General features: G+C 40.7%; 1 pseudogene; it reads right to left on the minus strand.

Annotated features, from left to right (window-relative positions):
* Nucleotides 1-7,216: 7,216 nt before the first annotated feature.
* Nucleotides 7,217-7,334, minus strand: LOC132625347 (5S ribosomal RNA; annotated as a pseudogene).
* Between the last annotated feature and the right edge of the window lie 1,218 nt (nucleotides 7,335-8,552).

Consider the following 8,552-nt stretch of genomic DNA (forward strand, 5'->3'; position numbering starts at 1 on the left):
CAACAACAAAAACAATACCAACATCAACTACAATATTATCAACACCAATATGTACCATAAAACAGCCCACACACTGTTTTCCAACTTCCATAACTAACCAACTTACTACACAATTATGTAACGACTTTATCTCCGTAAATAAGTCTTAAATAATACCAAAAGAGAAAGATTCATAGATTCTTTCTTGTTAAGACCGCAATATCCTCATATCCACGCTTAAATCCACCGCAAAACAACACTAGAATCACCACCATGCGTTATCCGGACCTAAACCACTACTCCGATACTTGAAAATTGCTCACTTTTTGTTTCCATCTCTCTCTCTGGAGAAAATATGAGGTGTAACATTCTTCCCCTCTTAAAAACATTCGTCGTCGAATGTTGTAGCTACAAATCCACGACGTTTTTACTGATATCTTGAAGTGACTATCCTTCTCTTATGCTCCGATCACCCTATTGTTTTTTTTAACATAGGTTGGTCAACCTCTTCTCTCGCAATCATTTAGAATCTCCAACCGTGAGGTACACATGCTTCTAATTTCCCTCAAACTGTTCTAGTTCCTCATCCATCCTTTATGTCTAAACCTGTAGGTCTCCTTAGCACACTTCCCAGGGGGTCACCCATCCTATAACTACTCTGGCCCAAGCACGCTTAACCTCGAAGTTCGGATGGGATCAGGTGGATTAGTGCTGGTATGATCACGTCCATCCTACTGCGTGGCCTTTATCACATGACCTAAAACAAGTTGAAGTTCTACCAGATCCCAAGAAAATTCCGGTCATGCATCTCCCTCCGAATTGGAAAAGTTCCTCATGTTACTGACCATGCAATTGTTATTTTAGTCTTTGGAACTCCCTATTACTTCTCGATTTTCACATTGTCGGGTGTCATAATTTCTCTAATACCTTAGTCAGTCCTTGTGCTCGTACTCAAGCATACTTGCTTCCCCCTTAAAGGTTTTACCTTATGGTGTTGCATTTCATTGCCATTCTTGATCAAAATTTCATCCCATAATAATCCTTTCGTCCTTGCTTTTTATACTTCCCCAGTCACTTCTCCTTCCATTCATTGGCTGTACATTTCAATCATACTTGCAACGCTCTTACCATATCTGACTTATAATCCTTTTCACCAATACTTACCTTTATGCTGATTTCTTCAACTTTTATTGTCCCTATAATCCCAATTTCACCATTCACTTCCTTTTCCAGTACCATTCTTCTGCTGAAATCAAGGGTTACTGCAAAGAATTTCAATTCGTATGACTTGGCTCTTATCGCACGATATTAGATATGAAAGAAGGGTAGCCATCCTAAATGCCTGTAGCCTCCTGTTTATAAATGTGGCGCGCTACACACCATAAACAAGACTCTACTGGACACGACTTTGCAGACAACTCCTAGGACGAACTGCTCTAGTACCACTTTTGTCACGACCCAAACCGGAGGGCCGCGACTGACACCCAAGACCCTACTCGGCCCAGTGCCATATTACTATTCCATCCATGAGTCACAACTTTTTGTGAAACTTTAATCTATGAAATGAAGATTCCGTCAGGTACAGAAAAACTTTTCAGCAAAACTCTTTTGTCCAATCTGGGACTTCTCCCTTATCGTTAATGCGAGAAAACCTTTAGTCACAAATAAAATCTTTACAAGGAAACAAAGCATAAAGACACATCGACCTATATGGTCGCTTTACACAACTGTCGACTCCTCGACGCCCTATCCACAGGACACTGTCTGCAAAGTTTCTAAAATATACAAAATACCGTAACATAAGTACTTTGACTCGGCAACACTCCGAACGGAGATGGAGCTCACCAATCCAGCTGATAGCCTAGGAACATCCTATAGCCAATGTCTTCTACTCATCTATATACACCTGCGTGGCATGAAACGCAGCGCCCCCAGGCAAAGGGACGTCAGTACGAACAATGTACCGAGTATGTTAGGCAGAATTGAAACAATATATCTCGACTTGGTTGATAAAAGAGTAACAGACTCAACCTGTACCTGTAACCAACTCTGATAAACATGTACGTGCATACGAACTTTTTATGCAGCATGAGTATATGTATATATATATATATATATATATATATATATATATATAGTGCATGCCTTCACCCTGCGCACAGCCCCTTCGGGAATTAAGAGGTCAAAGATACGAATACTCCTACATTGTTTAGGAATAGAGTCTTTGGAGTTCCTTTATTTGCTGGGTTCGTTTAGATGATAAGGATCTTTATCACTACCATAATCATCACCACTATCATGTATCACTTTGAATGATCCATAATATAAACTGAGGCCATATGTTATGTAGCACGCTCTGACATAGGCCGAGGCCATAACACACTCAGACATAAGCTGAGGCCACAGCACACTCAAACATAAGCTGAGGCCATAACACACTCAGACATAAGCTGAGGCCGTAGCACACTCAGACATAAGCCGAGGCCATATGTTATACAGCACACTCAGTCGCGTCATGAAATCATCTAGTAACTTAGGCTTGAAAATCTCTAGGATTGGAGTCATCGTAAGATTTTTCAGAAACTATAGACTTCTGGCATTACTAGGAGTAAAAATATTATGGATGTCATGTATGGGATCAAAACATAGGAATCATGCCTTTGAAAGAAAGGGACGAGCCTTAACATACCTGGAAGCTCGCTTCTCGACTTTCCAACCTACCTCCTGTCTTGAAATCTACATATAAAACCATTCATTCTATTGTTAGGCTCGTTGTGGTACACTTATCCTAAGCGTCCAAATAAATCTTTCTAGAATCTGCCGAAATTTCGGCAGCATCTCCTCTATTTATATGCCTAGCCCAAAATATCAATTCAGCTGCCAACAATAACAACAACAATACCAACATCAACAACAATATTATCAACACCAATATGTACCATAAAACAGCCCACACACTGTTTTCCAACTTCCATAACTGACCAACTTACTACACAATTATGTAGCACGCTCAGACATAGGCTGAGGCCATAACACGCTCAGACATAAGCTGAGGCCATAGCACACTCAGACATAAGCTGAGGCCATAGCACACTCAGACATAAGCTGAGGCCATAGCACACTCAGACATAAGCCTAAGCCATATGTTATACAACACACTCAGTCGCGTCATGAAATCATCTACAAACTTAGGCTTGAAAATCTCTAGGATTGGAGTCATCGTAAGATTTTTCAGAAACTATAGACTTCTGGCATTGCTAGGAGTAAAAATATTATGGATGTCATGTATGGGATCAAAATATAGGAATCATGCCTTTGAAAGAAACGGACGAGCCTTAACATACCTGGAAGCTCGCTTCTCGACTTTCCAACCTACCTCCTGTCTTGAAATCTACATATAAAACCATTCATTCTATTGTTAGGCTCGTTGTGGTACACTTATCCTAAGCCTCCAAATAAATCTTTCTAGAATCTGCCGAAATTTCGGCAGCATCTCCTCTATTTATATGCCTAGCCCAAAATCTCAATTCAGCAGCCAACAACAACAAAAACAATACCAACATCAACTACAATATTATCAACACCAATATGTACCATAAAACAGCCCACACACTGTTTTCCAACTTCCATAACTAACCAACTTACTACACAATTATGTAACGACTTTATCTCCGTAAATAAGTCTTAAATAATACCAAAAGAGAAAGATTCATAGAATCTTTCGTGTTAATACCGCAATATCCTGATATCCACGCTTAAATCCACCGCAAAACAACACTAGAATCACCACCATGCGTTATCCGGACCTAAACCACTACTCCGATACTTGAAAATTGCTCACTTTTTGTTTCCATCTCTCTCTCTCTCTCTCTCTTCAATTTCTGGAAATTTCCAGCAAAATCTGGTGAAAAAAAGGGGTTCTTACCCTTTTTATAAGGATCAAATTCAGGTCAAATTTGGGTCGGGTTGACTGTAGCAGGACTGTAGCAGCCGATTACTGTAGGAGTACTATTGCACGCGTTTCTGCTCTATCATCTGAACTTGTAACGTCCATAATTCTCTACTCCGAAGTCCAATCGACGAGCGGTTTGTTGCGTTGGAAACTAGACTCGACAAAATTCATTTTGGGATTTTGTTTAACCTTAAAACACTTCATATGCTAAGAGATATTCATCCCCCAGGTTGGACCAAAATTGCTCCTCATATTTTCTCCAAAGTCCGACAAACTTAATTTCCTTGATTCACTTGCCCGCCAATCCTTTCGGTACTTCTCGTTCATGATTTTATACCCTTACAAACATAAAATAGGCACATATCACTTCAGTGTTCACAATTAAGCAGTTAACACCTACGGAACTCAACGTCCGAACTGCGAGGTGTAACATTCTTCCCCCCTTAAAAACATCCATCGTCGAATGTTGTAGCTACAAATCCACGATGTTTTTACTGATATCTTGAAGTGACTATCCTTCTCTTATGCTCCGATCGCCCTATTTTTTTTTTAACATAGGTTGGTCAACCTCTTCTCTCGCAATTATTTAGAATCTCCAACCGTGAGGTACACATGCTTCTAATTTCCCTCAAACTGTTCTAGTTCCTCATCCTTCCTTTATGTCTAAACCTGTAGGTCTCCTTAGCACACTTCCCAGGGGGTCACCCATCCTGTTCCTACTCTGGCCCAAGCACGCTTAACCTCGAAGTACTGATAGGATTAGGTGCATTAGTGCTGGTATGATCACGTCCATCCTACTACGTGGCTTTTATCACATGACCTAAAACAAGTTGAAGTTCTACCCGATCCCATGAAAATTCTGGTCATGCATCTCCCTCCGAATTAGAAAAGTTCCTCATGTTACTGACCACACAATTGTTGTTTTAGTATTTGGAACTCCCTATTACTTCTCAATTTTCACATTGTCGGGTGTCATAATTTCTCTAATACCTTAGTCAGTCCTTGTGCTCGTACTCAAGCTTACTTGCTTCCCCCCTTCAAGGTTTTACCTTATGGTGTTGCATTTCATTGCCATTCTTGATCAAAATTTCATCCCATAATAATCCTTTCGTCCTCAATTTTTATACTTCCCCAGTCACTTCTCCTTCCATTCATTGGCTGTACATTTCAATCATACTTGCAACCCTCTTACCATATCTACCTTATAATCCTTTTCACCAATACTTACCTTTATGCTGATTTCTTCAACTTTTATTGTCCCTATAATCCCAATATAACCATTCACTTCCTTTGCCAGTACCATTCATCTGCTGAAATCAAGGGTTACTGCAAAGAATTTCATTTCCTATGACTTGGCTCTTATCGCACGATCTTAGATATGAAAGAAGGGTAGCCATCCTAAATTCCCTGTAGCCTCCTGTTTATAAATGTAGCGCGCTACACACCATAAACAAGACTCTACTGGACACGACTTTGCAGACAACCCCTAGGACGAACTACTCTGATACCAATTTTGTCACGACCCAAACCGGAGGGCCGCGACTGACACCCAAGACCCTACTCGGCCCAGTGCCATATTACTATTCCATCCATGAATCACAACTTTTTGTGAACCTTTAATCTATGAAATGACACTTCCGTCAGGTACAGGAAAACTTTTCAACGAAGCTCTTTTGTCCAATCAGGGACTTCTCCCTTATCGTTAATGCGAGAAAACCTTTAGTCACCAATAAAATCTTTACAAGGAAACAAAGCACAAAGACACATCGACCTATATGGTCGCTTTACACAACTGTCGACTCCTCGACGCCCTATCCACAGGACATTGTCTGCAAAGTTTCTGACATATACAATATACCGTAACATAAGTACTTTGACTCGGCAACACTCCGAACGGAGATGGAGCTCAACAATCCAGCTGATAGCCTGGGAACATCCTATAGCCAATGTCTTCTACTCATCTGTATACACCTTCGTAGCATGAAACGCAGCGCCCCAGGAAAAGGGACGATAGTACGAACAATGTACCAAGTATGTAAGGCTGAATTGAAACAATATATCTCGACTTGGTTGATAAAAGAGTACATGTAACCAACTCTGATAAACATGTACGTGCATATGAACTTTTGATGCAGCATGAGTATATGTATATATATATATATATATATATATATATATATATATATATAGTGCATGCCTTCACCCTGCGCACAGCCCCTTCGGGAATAATAGCATAATAGCCCCTTCGGGCAGCCCCTTCGGGCATCATAATCATCGTATACCAGCTAATCAGGTGGTTTGCGTATATAACTCCTTAGCCCTTTTCCCTTCCCCATGAAATGATGTCGTGCATGTATGTAAATATGCAAATGCATGAAAACCTTTGAAAACCATCAAAAGACCCCCTTCGGAGCAACTTTAACGCAAAACGGTAACTTCTTCCCCTTTTCATTTGTCTCCTTCGAGACTCCAAAATTTAAATGTAAAATGCATAGGAAAGAGAAAACCCTTTGAATTTCTCCATCGGGAATTAGACAATATTATGAAATTTCACAACCTATGGATGCCCCTTCGGGACTTAAGAGGTCAAAGATACGAATACTCCTACATTGTTTAGGAATAGAGTCTTTGGAGTTCGTTTATTTGCTGGGTTCGTTTAGATGATAAGGATATTTATCACTACCATAATCATCACCACTATCATGTATCAATTTGAATGATCCATAACATAAAATGAGGCCATATGTTATGTAGCACGCTCAGACATAGGCTGAGGCCATAACACGCTCAGACATAAGCTGAGGCCATAGCACGCTAAGACATAGGCTGAGGCCATAGCACACTCAGACATAAGCTGAGGCCATAGCACACTCAGACATAAGCTGAGGCCATAGCACACTAAGACATAAGCCGAGGCCATATGTTATATAGCACACTCAGTCGCGTCATGAAATCATCTAGAAACTTAGGCTTGAAAATCTCTAGGATTGGAGTCATCCTAAGATTTTTCAGAAACTATAGACTTCTGGCATTGCTAGGTGTCAAAATATTATTGATGTCATGTATGGGATCAAAACATACGAATCATGCCTTTGAAAGAAATGGACGAGCCTTAACATACCTGGAAGCTCGCTTCTCGACTTTGCAACCTACCTCCTATCTTAACATAGGTTGGTCAACCTCTTCTCTCGCAATCATTTAGAATCTCCAACCGTGAGGTTCACGTGCTTCCAATTTCCCTCAAACTGTTCTAGTTCCTCATCCTTCCTTTATGTCTAAACCTGTAGGTCTCCTTATCACACTTCCCAGGGGGTCACCCATCCTATTACTACTCTGGCCCAAGCACGCTTAACCTCGAAGTTCTGATGGGATCAGGTGCATTAGTGCTGGTATGATCACGTCCATCCTACTGGGTGGTCTTTATCACATGACCTAAAACAAGTTGAAGTTCTACTAGATCCCAAGAAAATTTCGGTCATGCATCTCCCTCCAAATTGGAAAAGATCCTCATGTTACTGACCATGCAATAGTTGTTTTAGTCTTTTGAACTCCCTATTACTTCTCGATTTTCACATTGTCGGGTGTCGTAATTTCTCTAATACCTTAGTCAGTCCTTGTGCTCGTACTCAAGCTTACTTGCTTCCCCCTTAAAGGTTTTACCTTATGGTGTTGCATTTCGTTGCCATTCTTAATCAAAATTTCATCCCATAATAATCCTTTCGTCCTCGCTTTTTATACTTCCCCAGTCACTTCTCCTTCCATTCATTGGTTTTACATTTCAATCATACTTGCAACACTCTTACCATATCTGACTTATAATCCTTTTCACCAATACTTACCTCTATGCTGATTTCTTCAACTTTTATTGTCCCTAAAATCCCAATATCACCATTCACTTCCTTTGCCAGTACCATTCTTCTGCTGAAATCAAGGGTTAGTGCAAAGAATTTCATTTCCTATGACTTGTCTCTTATCGCACGATCTTAGATATGAAAGAAGGGTAGCCATCCTAAATGCCCTGTAGGCTCATGTTTATAAATGTGGCACGCTACACACCATAAACAAGACTCTACTGGACATGACTTTGCACACAACTCCTAGGACGAACTGCTCTGATACCACTTCTGTCACGACCCAAACCGGAGGGCCGCGACTGACACTCAAGACCCTACTCGGCCGAGTGCTATACTACTATTCCATCCATGAGTCACAAATTTTTTTGAACCTTTAATCTATGAAATGACGCTTCCGTCAGGTACAGAAAAACTTTTTAACAAAACTCTTTTGTCCAATCAGGGACTTCTCCCTTATCGTTAATGCGAGAAAACCTTTAGTCACAAATAAAATCTTTACAAGGAAACATAGCATAAAGACACATCGACCTATATGGTCGCTTTACACAACTGTCGACTCCTCGACGCCCTATCCACAGGACACTGTCTGCAAAGTCTCTAACTTATACAAAATACCGTAACATAAGTACTTTGACTCGGCAACATTCCGAACGGAAATGGAGCTCACCAATCCAGCTGATAGCCTGGAACATCCTATAGCCAATGTCTTCTACTCATCTGTATACACCTGCGTGGCATGAAACGCAGCGCCCCCAGGCAAAGGGACG

This window comes from Lycium barbarum, chromosome 12, assembly GCF_019175385.1.
Source record: "Lycium barbarum isolate Lr01 chromosome 12, ASM1917538v2, whole genome shotgun sequence".
Taxonomy (NCBI): Eukaryota; Viridiplantae; Streptophyta; class Magnoliopsida; order Solanales; family Solanaceae; genus Lycium; species Lycium barbarum.